The following is a 13,022-nucleotide window of genomic DNA, read 5'->3' as shown; positions in this document are numbered from 1 at the left end:
ACGGGATGGTGGTCCTCGCCCAGGAGGGAGGCCCTCACGGCCGGTGACAGGTCTCAGGGCCCTCGTGGGTCCCGGTGTGGCGCTGGGTCCTCCGGGTGCTGTGGGGCGCCCAGGCGACAGGGCCTGGCCCCCGTGTTCATAAGACCCTCTGACTGCTGTGGGGAGGGGCGGGTGTGCGGAGCCAGAGGGCAGTGAGGAGGCCGGGCTTCAAGACCATCTCTCAGGAGACGTGGTGGGACGGGAGGGGAATTTCAAATGTATCTTGAGGGCGAAGCCGCGAGCTGCAGACGGACGGGTGTGCGGTGACGCTGAGTTGGGGGACACCGAGGCATCGACGGCAGAGCCTGGGGCAGCCGGGCCCGGAGGGCTGGTGGACAGGGCCACCTGGCCTCACCCAACCTGGGCTGCCCACCGGGACTTCACATGGGTGAGCCGGTGACCGAGGACCCAGACGAGCTGGCACGTGGGTGGGGACGGGGGTCATAGTGCACGGGTGATCTCTGAAGCGTCAGGACTGTCTGGGGCCATGGGGTGCGGACAGCTGGGAGAAGAGGCCGAGCCCTGTGGCCTCCACACCCGTTACCCGAGGAGGGGGGCGGGTGTGGAGGGAGGGCCCGGAGGGGTGCACGTGATGTCAGTAAGGTATCGTTACTTGGCTCAGAGTTTGCTGGTCAAGAGACGGTAGTCACCTGCCTCTGTCCAAAGCAGCAGCGGATTTGTTCCGGGGTCACCTGTGGAGACCCCCCCCCCCGCCGCCGCCCATCGTCTGCAAAGGGCAGCCGGGGCTCCCGTGAACACACTGGGCGACTTTGTGGGCTGGATCAGCGCCCAAGGGGACCTTTGCTCGCCTCTGGTGTTCTCTCCCCGTGAGGCCCGGGGGGCGACCCGGCTGGTTAACCTGACGGGGGGCTGGGGGGTCCAGCATCTCAGTTCCTGGTCCACAAATGAGCAGCCTGGATTCCTGAGATTTCCAGGCTCCGCCTGCCACGCGGGGCACCCAGCGTGCGGTTAGCAGAGCACACAGAGGGTCTCCGTGGCCAGGAGGTGGGAGGCGCACGGCCGGGCTACCCGTGTGCTGACGCCCGAAGCCCCCTGCACACCCCGCACCCCCTTCCCAGCCAGTCCGTTCGGCACATCTTTCTTCCGGGCCGGTGCCCTCAACCCCACAAAGGCCCCAGTGGGGTTCGAGTGAATCAGGGAGGCAGGACCACAGGGTGCCCTCCTGCCCGCAGAACGCTTCCCCCCGGAGTAGATGCTGTGACCGTTGACCGGGGACAGAAGGGGCCCTTGGCCTGTGGAGGCGCTGGGCTTGGCGGCCGCACTGCCCTGGAGAGGGACGCGGTTCCCCGGGGGGCAGTGGTTCTCAAACTCCCGCGAGGCGCATCCGGAGGACTGAGCTCGGCAGGTCTGGGGCGTTGAGGATGTGCCTTTCCATGATGCCGCTGGTCTGGGACCCTGCTTTGAGGACCGCTGACTTGGGGGTTCCTGCCCTGCCTGCATACTAAATCACCCGCTGAGCTTTTAAAACAGAGCCCGGCCCCACCCCACACCCAGGGTTTGGGGAAGGGAGGAGAGAAGGGGGCGGGTATTGAGGAATCTGTGAGGTTCGCCCCCACCATGGGCCCAGCGTGGGGGGAGGGGAGGAGCACAGGTGCAAGCCATGTGGTCGTGCGTGCCGTCTGGTCCCACGCAGCCTCTACGAGGGGGGGCGGTCAGGGCTTCCCGAGTCGGGTGGACCCAGCAAGAGGGCTTGGTGAGAACGGATGCCCCAGCCAGCCGCCCAGAGTCCCCAGGGAGCACCTAGGGTGGGGGTGTGGACCCGATTATTGGGGGATCCGTGGGATAAACTGAGACCCGGTGGGAAACACAGGTGGCCGGACAGTGCCTTCGCCTGCCAGCATTGCACGCGCACACACGGACACACACACGCACACACACACAGAAATACCTCCCACACACTGCTTGTTTCAAGCGTCACCCACATACCTGTGCGCAGGTGAGGAGGCTCAGGGAGGCCTCTGGGCCCAGGAGAGGCGGTCTGCGGCCTGTGTGATTGGCAGTGTGCCAAGGACAGGGGCACCACTGGGCAGAGGGGGGTGATTCCTTGCCCCTTTCCTTAGAATCACCTCTCTGACTTTCACTTGGGTTTATTAATGTTTGTTGAAGCCCCCAAAGACAATGTTGCCTGTGCTGGGGTGACCGTACCCGCCTCCCCTTGGCCCTGATATTAACGATCAATTAAAAGCCCAGCAGGAGAAGAGAAGAGGCTGGGGACATCCGTGTCCAGGCAGCTCCTGGGGCCCCCTTGGGCGGGAGGCTCGGGTCCCGAGTCAAAGCGGCCGGCAGCCCCTTCGGGCCCTGCTCATGCCGGGACCGTGACCCGACCCGTCCATCGCCTGACGTCCGGCAGACAGCGAGTGCTTGAAAGCCGCCGGCACCCCGGGCCTTGGACACAAAGCTGTTGTTGGTGCCAAGTAAGGCAGAGGCTTGGCAAATGACCGGAGCCCGGGTGATGGGCACAACACGCTCTCACCCCGAACGAGCCTTTCCTGCGCCAGCTCTCAGCAGCGCGGGGGAGCCAGTCCCGGCCTCCGAGCGGCGCCGTGCAGGGGGGGGCTGGGGTGGGCGTTAGCGGGGGCCCCCGCCTCTCCTCCTCACCCCGTGGAGACACTGAGACGGCAGAAGTGAGGGGTAGCCAGTGGGCCGCAGAGAGACAAGAACCCGGGGGGGCACCGGGCCCCTCGCACCCTGCCCTCACCTGCCCACGGCCACCAGGTCACCCACGGAGAGGTCCCTCGGGGCAGGTAGGTGCCAGGTCCCTGCCAATGCCGGTGGTGGGGCAAGAGAGGGCCTCCCGTGGGCGTCTGCCCTGTGCCGCCCTCACTGTGACCACGGGGCGGGCCCGTCGTCACACGAGGAGACGGGGGCTCCCGCAGGCCGGATGGCCCCAGCCAGGTGGAGGCAAGGACACGGAGCATGAGGCCAGCGGTCTCGCCCGTTGTCCTCCGGCTGCAGCGCACATCAGGACAGGAGCCCTGCCCGGGGCCCGCTCCCAGCACTCACATCTGCTGCAGACGAGCAGTGACAGTGGCCCTTCAACAGCCAGGAGGGGAAACGGGGCTGGTGGGGCCCCCCGCCCGCCCGCCCGCCCGCACATCCTTGCTCTGCTTGGGCGTGGGGCCCGGAGAAAGAGTTGTGTTCAGCTGTGGTGTGCTGACGGGAAGGCCAGGCCGCACGCACGTCAGGGCTCTCTCGGCCAGCTCAGAAGGCTTTAACTTGCAGCTTAAACGACAGAAACCCCTGCCCTCACGCTTCCAGAGGCTGGAAGTCTGAGACCACGGTGCCCGTGCCATCTGGTTCTTGGTGACGCCTCTTCCTGGCTTGAGACCGCATTCCGCTCCCCGTGTCCTCAGATGGCCCCTCCTTGGTGTGCATGCGGATAGAGTGACCCATCCTACAGGGCACAAATCCCACTGGGAGGGCCTGTCCTCAAGACCTCGTCCTCCCTAAACACCTCCTGAAAGCCCCACCTCCAAATACCATCACGGTGGAGTTGGGGTTTCAACATAGGCACTTTGAGGGAACTTGGCCGGGGGCAGGAGGGTGGGGAGATAAACATTTGGCCCATAACAGATTCAAAAATCTTCAACAAATACTAGGCCATGAATCCAGCAAAAATAAAAATAAACCAACCTAACCAAGTGGAGTTGTCCCTATGGTGTGTGGCTGGTTCCAGACTCAATACTGCAGTCACCCTACCAACAGACCAAAGAAGAAAACCCATGAGAACGTCTCAGTAGGTGCCGTAAGAATATTTAACTTCTCTTCACTATGAAAACCCTCAGCGCACTCGGAAAGGAAGGAAGCCCCCAGCCTGATTAAAGGCATCTACAAAAATTAATAATGGTAGACAAGAAACCGTATGTGTCCAACGTCATTTTATTAAATGCTTATTTATTTATTTTGAGAGAGAGGGAGAGGGACAGAATCCCGAGCAGGCTCCGTACTGTCGGCGTGGAGCCCGACACGGCTCAATCCCCTGAACCATGAGGTCACGACCTGAGCTGAAATCAGGAGTCAGGATTTAACTGACTGAGCCCCCCCCCCGGGCACCCCGGTAGCTAACATCGCTTTTTTTTTTTTAATTTTTTTTTTCAACGTTTATTTATTTTTGGGACAGAGAGAGACAGAGCATGAACGGGGGAGGGGCAGAGAGAGAGGGAGACACAGAATCGGAAACAGGCTCCAGGCTCTGAGCCATCAGCCCAGAGCCCGACGCGGGGCTCGAACTCACGCGAGATCACTCGAGATCTCGCGAGATCGTGAACTCCCGGACCGCGAGATCGTGACCTGGCTGAAGTCGGACGCTTAACCGACGGCGCCCCCCAGGCGCCCCGCTAACATCGCTTTTAATGGTGGAAGGTCTAGACGGTGTAAGGAGGCAATGACGAGCCGGGGGGACGCCACGCTGGCCGGAGAAAGGACACACACCTGCCTCTTCCCACGGGTGACGTGAATCCGTATCGAAAGTCCCCAAGAACCGACAAAAAGCTAGGAGAGCTAATAGGTGAGCTTTGCAAGGTCCCCAGATACAAGGTCTCTGTACAAAAATCAGTCCTATGTCTGCATACCAGCAACGAGCAATTGCAAACTGAAACTTAAAAACAGGGACGTCTGGGTGGCTCAGTCGGTTAAGCATCCGACTTCGGCTCAGGTAGCGATCTCATGGTTTGTGGGTTCGAGCCCCCCCCCCCCCCCCCCCGTCAGGCTCTGTGCTGATGGCTCAGAGCCTGGAGCCTGCTTCAGATTCCGTGTCTCCCTCTTTCTCTGCCCCTCCCCTGCTCATGCTCTATCTCTCAAAAACGAACATGAAAGAAATTTTTTAACAAAAACAGTACCATTTACAATGGCACCAAACACATATGAAATACTTAGACTTAATAAGTCTAATGAAATGAGTGTAAATTTTGTAAGTTGAGGACCACAAAACGCTATTATCGAGGTCAGCTAAAATGCCCATAAACGGAGAGATGGACCATGTTCATGGATCGTTACCAGGTTCGTTTCCCCCAAACTGGCCTATAGATCCAATGGGAGGCCGAAAACTAAAAATACAAGGGAAAGCACAGAACGTTTTTGTGTGGAAGTTGGAAACCCAATCTTAAAACTTACAGGGAAAGGGAAAGCAGCTACGGTCACCGAAAGAAGGGTTTGAAAAGGAAGAACAAAGCTGGGTGATTCTAACCTGATTTCAAGTCTTACTGTCAGGCTACAGTCATTACGAGCCTGTGGTATTTATGACACGATAGACACGTGGACCCACAGACATGTGGTCAATTGATTTCAGTGAAGATTCGAAGACAATACAGCAGAGAAAAGAGAGTCTTTTTAACAAATGGGGCTGGAACGATCAGATATTCATACGGAAAAAAAAAAAAAAGAAAGAAAAGAAAAGAATCTTGACCGACACACTGCAGTGCATACAAAAATTAATTCAAATTGGTTCATTGACCTAAACAGAAAGTCTGCAACCATAAAACTCCTGGAAGACGGAAAAGGAAATTCTTGTGACCTTGGGTTAGGCAAAGATTTTAGATATGACACTTAAGAGCAGTGATCCATAAAAAAGCAAATTTGTAAATTGAACTTAATAAAAATTAAGAACTTCAGCTTTTTCTGTGGCAGTTGAGACAAGGAACAGAGGAGCTGACGGGGAGAAAACATTCGCCCTTCCCATTACCCGATAAGGAACTGGAATTCCGAATGTATAAAGGGGTCTCAAAACTCGGTCATAAACAGCCCAGCTTTTAAAATGAGCAACAGATTTGAGCAGACGCTTCCTCCAAGAAGGTATATGGGCGGCAAGTGAGCACCTGAAAATATGTTCAGGATCCTTAATTATCAGACAAACGCACGTTAATGCCGTAGTGGAGATGCCAGCACACGTGGGAAGGCTACTTCGTGTTCGTTTTATTTTAGTTTTTAGTTTTTTTAAGTTTATTTATTTATTTTGAGAGAGAGAGAGAGAGAGAGAGAGAGAGAGAGCATGCACGGAAGGGGCAGTGAGTGAGAGAGGGAGAGAGAGAGAATCCCAAGCAGGGATTTGAGCCCCCAACCCGGGGCTCAGACTCACCAACCATGAGATCACGACCTGAGCCGAAACCACGAGTTGGACCCTTAACCGGCTGAGCCACCAGGTGCCCCGGTCTCTGCCTTTTAATGGGAATGTTTAACCCATTAACCCTTGATGTAATTATCCACGTGGCTGAGTTTAGGTCTGTCATCTTCTCCTTTGTTTTCTGCCTCTCTCCTCTGGGTTCCTTTATTTGTTGTAACGAATATTTTGCTTAGTATGGCGTGGTCAGGCATTCGCCGGCGTTTCGGCTGTCTCTTCTTCTGTCATTTTCACTGTCAGTACCCTGCGTCTTTACCCCCTCCCGTAAAATAGAGCGGGCTTGCGGGTCCCGGCGCGTCCCCCCACCCCGCCCCCCCCGGCCCCGCTGGCCTTCTCAGTTGCTGCCCGTGTGTCCTCGACGAGGGCTGACCATCTCACCGCAGTGCGACCAGTTTTTCAAAGGGGGAGGGAAGCAGACTCCTGTGTTTACTCAGGGAACCACATTTCTGTTGTGAAGGCGGCTCCCCCCACCCCACCCCTCCCTGGCGCTGCTCGCCACCAGCCTGGGGAGCCCCCGCGCCATTTCGGGAGCAGACGGTCTGCGCTGGAGGATCCTCTCGGGCTTCTTTCACCTGGGATGATCTTTACCTTCATTCCTGAAAGAGGTAGTCACCGGAAATGAAACTCCGCCAAAGCCCTTGTCTTTCCGCATTCCAGGCGCTGCTTCCCTGCGCCTCGTCCCCGCGACGTGTGGCGACTGAATCACCAGACGGTGACTGCAACGTGTCGTTTCTCTCTAGCTGCCTCCAGGATGTTTTCTTTGGTTTTCAGGGATTATTATGTTTCTCAGTGTGGTTTTCTTTAAGCTCATCCTCTTTGGGATTCTCTGAGCTTCTTAAACGTTTTGACACGTTTCTCTCACCAAATTGGGGATGTTTCCCGCCACTATTCCTTTGAATCCCTTCCCCACCTTTCTTCCCTCCGCCTGGACTTTCTGAGGTCGTGCCCGCTGGCCCCTGAGCCTCCACTCAGCTGTCACTTCCTGTCTCTCTTCTCCGGATTGGGTCTTCTCTGCTCATCTTCAAGTTCACTGGCTTTCTCTTTCATCCCTGTTCTGCTCTCAACTCCATCAGGGGGTTTCAGGTCTTGCATTTTTGGATTCGAAAATACTCATTTGTTTTTTATGTTTCCTACCTCTCTGCTGAGGATTCTTATTAATTTCTTATCATACAGTGTGTGTGTGTGTGTGTGTGTGTGAGAAAGAGAGAGAGAGAGAGAGACAGAGGTCTCACAAAACAGTCAGGACGCCAGCTGTAAGTACCTGGTCATACCCAGGACTGGCATCTGGCCATCCATCGTCCCTCCTCCTGAGGATTGATCTTTTTCCTGTTTTTTGTTTTTGTGTGTTTATTTATTTATTTTGAGAGAGAGGAGAGCGGAGGGGCAGAGAGAGAGGGAGAGAGAGAGAATCCCAAGCAGCCTGCATGCTGTCAGCACAGAGCCCAACATGGGGCTCGATCTTAAGAATCGTGAGATCATGGGGCGCCTGGGTGGCGCAGCCGGTTAAGCGTCCGACTTCAGCCAGGTCACGATCTCGCGGTCCGTGAGTTCGAGCCCCGCGTCGGGCTCTGGGCTGATGGCTCGGAGCCTGGAGCCTGTTTCCGATTCTGTGTCTCCCTCTCTCTCTGCCCCTCCCCCGTTCATGCTCTGTCTCTCTCTGTCCCAAAAATAAATAAACGTTGAAAAAAAAATTAAAAAAAAAAAAAAAAAGAATCGTGAGATCACGACCTGAGCCGAAATCAAGGGTCAGACGCTTAACCGACCGAGTCGCCCGGGGGCCCCCATTTTCCTGGTTTCTGTCGAGCGATTTTGTTTCACATCGTGAGCACTGGAATGCCGTGCTGCATAGATGCCGGGTCCTGTTTTAATCCTCTGGAGATGCTGGCATTTGTGGCGTGGAGGCGGGTTCACCTCGCCTTCTGTGGGCCTCACACCCTCCGGGGCTGTTCTGAGGTGGGTGTGGGGCCAGACACGGAACTAGGGGACCCTCTTGTCGGCTCCCTCCCCCCCCCCGGGTCCTCGCCCCCCCTGGCCCGCAGGAGCCCTTCTCCCTGTTTCTCTCCCTGGAAAGGGGAGGGTTTCTATCACAATCAGAGCCTCTCGCGTGGCCGCGCTGACCCAAGGCCGGGCCTCGCCTCCTGGGCAGAGCCGCCGGGAAAACCCAGAAGTTCTGCGCACTTCACCGCGTCCTCGGCAGAAGTTTTCGTTTGCATTTTGCATGGATTTCCATTGTGATTAGTGGAGGGATGGGCTGTAGCCCAATCCGCACCTTGGCCGCGTGGGAGACGCCACCTCTGTGCTCCTTCGAGGGTTTCCTGCCCGTGACGCTTGCAGGAGGATCTTTCCGGGCCCCCTCCCCCCCCCCCCCCCCCCCCCCCCCGCCGGGCGGTGCTGGCAGCTCAGGCAGGTGGTGAGGACTCTTTTCCTGGCAGTTGGCTGGAGCTGTCCCGCAACTGGTGGGGAGGCTGCGGCCAGAGGCCGGGTCAGGTGGAGTAGGGATCGGCCCCCTCGTGTCGACACGTCTGGCCGGCATCCTCAGACGCGGGCAGCCCGGAGCGGCACACCCACGGCCGTGGGGACGGGAGGCAGGGCCGGACTCGAAACCTGAGCTGGGGCCTCCGGACCTCGTCCCCGCTCCGTCGTCACACGGAGGCACTGCCCCGGCCCCGAGTTCTCTGAGCTCCTCCAGCCGCTTGGGCCGGCTGAGTCCTTGCAGGAAGGACCCGGTCTCTTCGGCCCCACCCCGCCGCTCCGGGGCGGCTCGCTGATGGCGGGGCCGGTGAGCTCAGAGCTGGGGGCGGTCTGGCCGGACGGCGGTGACTCAGTGCAGAGGGGGAGACGGGAGGCAGAGGTGTCGCACGCACACGGGGCAGGAAGAAGGACGTGAGACATATGGAGTGTGACAGCTTAATGGCCTTTGGCTAAAGCGTCCCCTGAGTGTGCCAGCGCGGGCGAGGCTCTGTGCGGACGCGGACGCAATCCCCGTCACGCGGCGGCCGGGCGGGGACGGTGTGGCAGCCACAGTGCGCACACACGTGCGGGCCATGCCCCCCCTGTAGGACCTGCCCAGCCTCCGAGGGACGGTGGGCAGGCCGGGACGGAGGGCACATCCGGATGGGGGTGAACCTGGCCCCTCCCTGCCTGTTCACTACGAGCCCACCTCCCCTGCGGGCCCCTCCCTGGCCCCCACCAGCAGGAGCCGGGAAGAGGGGACAGCGAGGGCCCGCGGCCCCAAACCACACACTGGCCATCTGGAGGCTGCAACCTGGGCCACCCACACACTACAGTCCCTCCAGATCTGCTGTCCCTTTTTGGGGAGAATAGTGAGGTCAGGAAGGACCTGGGCATCCCCCCCCCCCCCGAGTCTAGAATAAGGCCACGTCCCCCGGGCAGCGTTCCCTTGGGGCCAGGGCCGTCCTTCTCCACAGCTGCAGCCCCGTCAGCCCCCATCAGCACCAGCCGGCATCTGTCCCCCAGTTGTCGTCACCCTTACTCTTGCCTCCGAACTCAAGGCCTGAGCATCCGGCTCCCGCTGGCCCGTCCGCTAGCGATCTCAGGGGCGCCCCTCAACCCGTGTCCCAGCCCACTCTGCCAGCTCCCGCACCCCCCGTCGGGGCTCCCCCGCCTGGGTCTCCTGCGGGCCCCAGGCAGCCCTGCCCCCCTTCCCTCCCCCCTTGTCGCGGACACACAGCACCCCACCCCGCACCTGGGTGGAACCCTCTGATCTGCTCTGATGAGATCACTGGCTGCCCCGGGGCCCCGCCAGTGCGTCTGGGCCCCCTCCCCACGCCACCCCCGAGCTCCCCTCTGCAGCCCCCCGGGAAGCCCGTGCCTCAGCCCCCCCCACCCCCGTCTCCTCTCTGGGGACCCTGGGCCGGGCCGGCTGCACGATGTGGGTCTGCTCACGGGTAGTTACGTTCTCACCTTTGCGGTGACCGGTGACCAGGGAACTCCCCCGCCCCCCACAGAGCCCTCGGCACACCTGCTGGGGTCACACAGCCCGAGGGGGCCCCTGTCCTGATCCAGTGTGACAAACCACATTCCCTTCAGCGACCCATGTGTGCAGACTTCAAACTTTGAACGGTAGAGGGGGAGGTGCGTCCTAAAGGTCAGCTTTCCAGAGAGTGCTTGCAAATAAAAGAAGCCTATAAAACGGGCTCTTTGGGATTTCGGCAGGAAGCTCTCGTCCCAGGGGTTAGCTGTCTTAGGGGAGAGGGGAGAAGGCAGTGTCTTGAGAATTCTCAGGTTCAGGATCTCAACGAAGAGGTCAGCCGCGGACTGAGGACTCACAGCGTGGTGGGGGGAGGTCACATCCTGGCAGCGGAGAGCCTGGGGGGCCCAGCTCCTCTGCGCCGTGAGCTCCGGAGGCCAGGTGGGAGGGCGGGGCCCACGTTCAACCACAGACACGGAGGGACTGGGCGCTCGGGCCGCATGAATGTCACCCCATTCACTTTTTATTCACAAATACAAAGTAAGGTCCTATTATGTGTCAGATAATGTCCCCAGCAGGAAACAGTAGGCACAGACCTGATGGGAACAGGAAGAGTTTTGGGGCACAGGGGCAGTGGGTAATGGAGGCCCTCACCCATGCGGGGTGAGGGGAGATTTCCCCAAGACCAGACCTATGTGTGCAAAGGCCCTGTGGCAGGAGACGCACCATGTACCCAGAGCACGTGTGGGCGAGGTTGGAGGGAGGTGAGCCCCCAAGGCCAATATTTGCTTCAACCAAAGGATGTCAGCTAGGCTGCTGCAGGAGATGCTTGTCTAGCAAGTGCCACTGTAAGACCCCCAGGGCCTCCCCCGACAGCCCACCGGGATCAGCCCCCAGATGTCCCAGGGCCTGCCCCCAGACCTCAAACGTTGTTCCCAGGACTACCACATCACAAGCACCGAGACTCAGGTTGTAAGACGACCTCGTGTGTTGCTCTCAGAGTCTGTGGGCCAGGGCTCGGACAAGCCACACAGGGACCTCCTTCCTGGGTGGGGGTGGGTGCTGAGCCACTAAAAGGGCCCCAGTTCCACCACGGTCCCACCAACTGGCTGGGCTCTCTGTTCCTTCCATTTCCAAGGTCTGTGCTCAGCAGGAGCGTGATTCTTCAACCATGTACCCTGGGGGTCGGGGGGACACCCAAGGGGACACCTGTAGAAACATGTGCCCCCCCCCCGAGGTTGGCTCAGGACCAGATTGGGAGCCGGGGACCCCCGGCTCAGAGCCTGGACGTGGGAAGTGTGCACACAGCAGGCTGAGCCAACACAGGTCAGACTCTCCCGCAGCCCCCCGCCGGGTGTCCCAGGTAAGCGCCCCTGCCCCACCAGCCCGGGCAGACCTGTAGGTCACAGCAGGTCACACGCTGCCCATCCTGGCCCAGCAGTGAGGGAGGCGGAAGGAGGGCAGGGTCTCAGCCCAGGCTGGAGTCAGAGGGCAGGGCAGCGGAGAGCGCGGGGTGGGGGGAGGCGGGGCGGGGTGGGGGGTGGCTAGGGGGAAAGCCCTGCTGGCCTCGATCCTGGAGGCACAGGCCCTGAAGCGGTTTAGGACTCGGGACTGCAGGGTGGTGGGGCCTCCAGGGCGCTCCTGCCCCACCAGCCATGCCCCCTGGTTTCCTTTCAGTGCCGGGCAATGCTCCGAGCCCCTCACTCCTCCCCCCGCAGCAGGCTCTATGCTCAGCGCCCCCTCCTGTCCTGGACGCTCCCCAGGGCCAGTCTCCTGCACCGACAGTGCTCAGTGTCCAGAGCAACCCCAGTGTAGCCAGCTCCAGGCACCGACTCACAACCCTGTCTGCAGAGGGTAAGTTCCGGGAGAGGCTCAGGGGCGGGCAGGGGAGAGGCAGGGTGGGACGGACAGAGGTGGAGTGGGCGGGTGGAGAGGGAAGATGGAACTGACGGACCCTTCGGCCCCGGACACCTGCCAGCTCCCGTCACGCCCCCACCTGGGACCCTGTTGGGGTCCGATGTCCCTCCCCAGCCACCCCTGCACTTCAGCATCTCTCGGAGATGGCCTGTCGTCCACTCCTGGGGTTGGCACTCGCCCAGGCTCTGGGCCAGGTTGCCCCGCAGGCCGGTCCTTGTCCTCATGGGGCAGGGGGGACATACAGGCCCAGCTCCATATCCGGCGGACCGCAGGGGTGAGTGGTCAGGGAGCCCAGCGGGTGGCTGGGGGAGCCCACAGTGGCCCTTCTGAATGATATTTCTCGTACTTACCATCCGCACTTCTCTGAGGTCACGCTGTGGCCTCCTAATAGGCCGGTGTCCCAGGGAAATTCACACTTTTCCACTTTGGAGAAGTGCAGCGAAAGCGCCCTCTTCCAGAAGGTTCTTCCCCACACCTGTGGTAGCAGCCTTCTAAGACACTCGTGGAGGCTCGAGCCTCGCTGCCATGATTTCGCGAGTGAGGAACAGAGCACTGTCGGGTGACACCCTTTTCTAAACGGGACCACTCATTGTTTGGCCTTAATGCAAGCGCGAGACACCGTCTGCCATCCCGCCACTGGGGCAGACGTCGGGGCTGAGGGCACATGTCCTACCCCTGCCTCCTCGTGGCCTCCTCAGCAGAGTTCTGGGCTGCAGGCCCAGTGGGGCCAGGGCTGCTGGGAATCCCTTCCCCGCTGCAGAAGACCTTAGTGGAGGGCCCCCCTCTTACGGTGGTGGACTGGTTTTGCCTTGGGGATCCACCGCTGCCCCTCTAGCCCACGTGTTACAGGCTCGGCTGCCTGGCTGCCATCCAGGGCGGGCACGTGACCCTGGGGAGGGGGGTGATTCGGGGACTGCATCCATGTCAGCGAAGTGGGTTCTTGAGGACAGAGCCGATGTGGGTGGGACAGAGAGAGGAGAAATCTCATCTTGGCAATAT

Source organism: Prionailurus viverrinus, chromosome A3 (assembly GCF_022837055.1).
Source record: "Prionailurus viverrinus isolate Anna chromosome A3, UM_Priviv_1.0, whole genome shotgun sequence".
NCBI classification, from domain to species: Eukaryota; Metazoa; Chordata; class Mammalia; order Carnivora; family Felidae; genus Prionailurus; species Prionailurus viverrinus.
The sequence above is the reverse complement of the archived record's forward strand: the minus strand, read 5'-3'. Positions refer to the sequence as shown.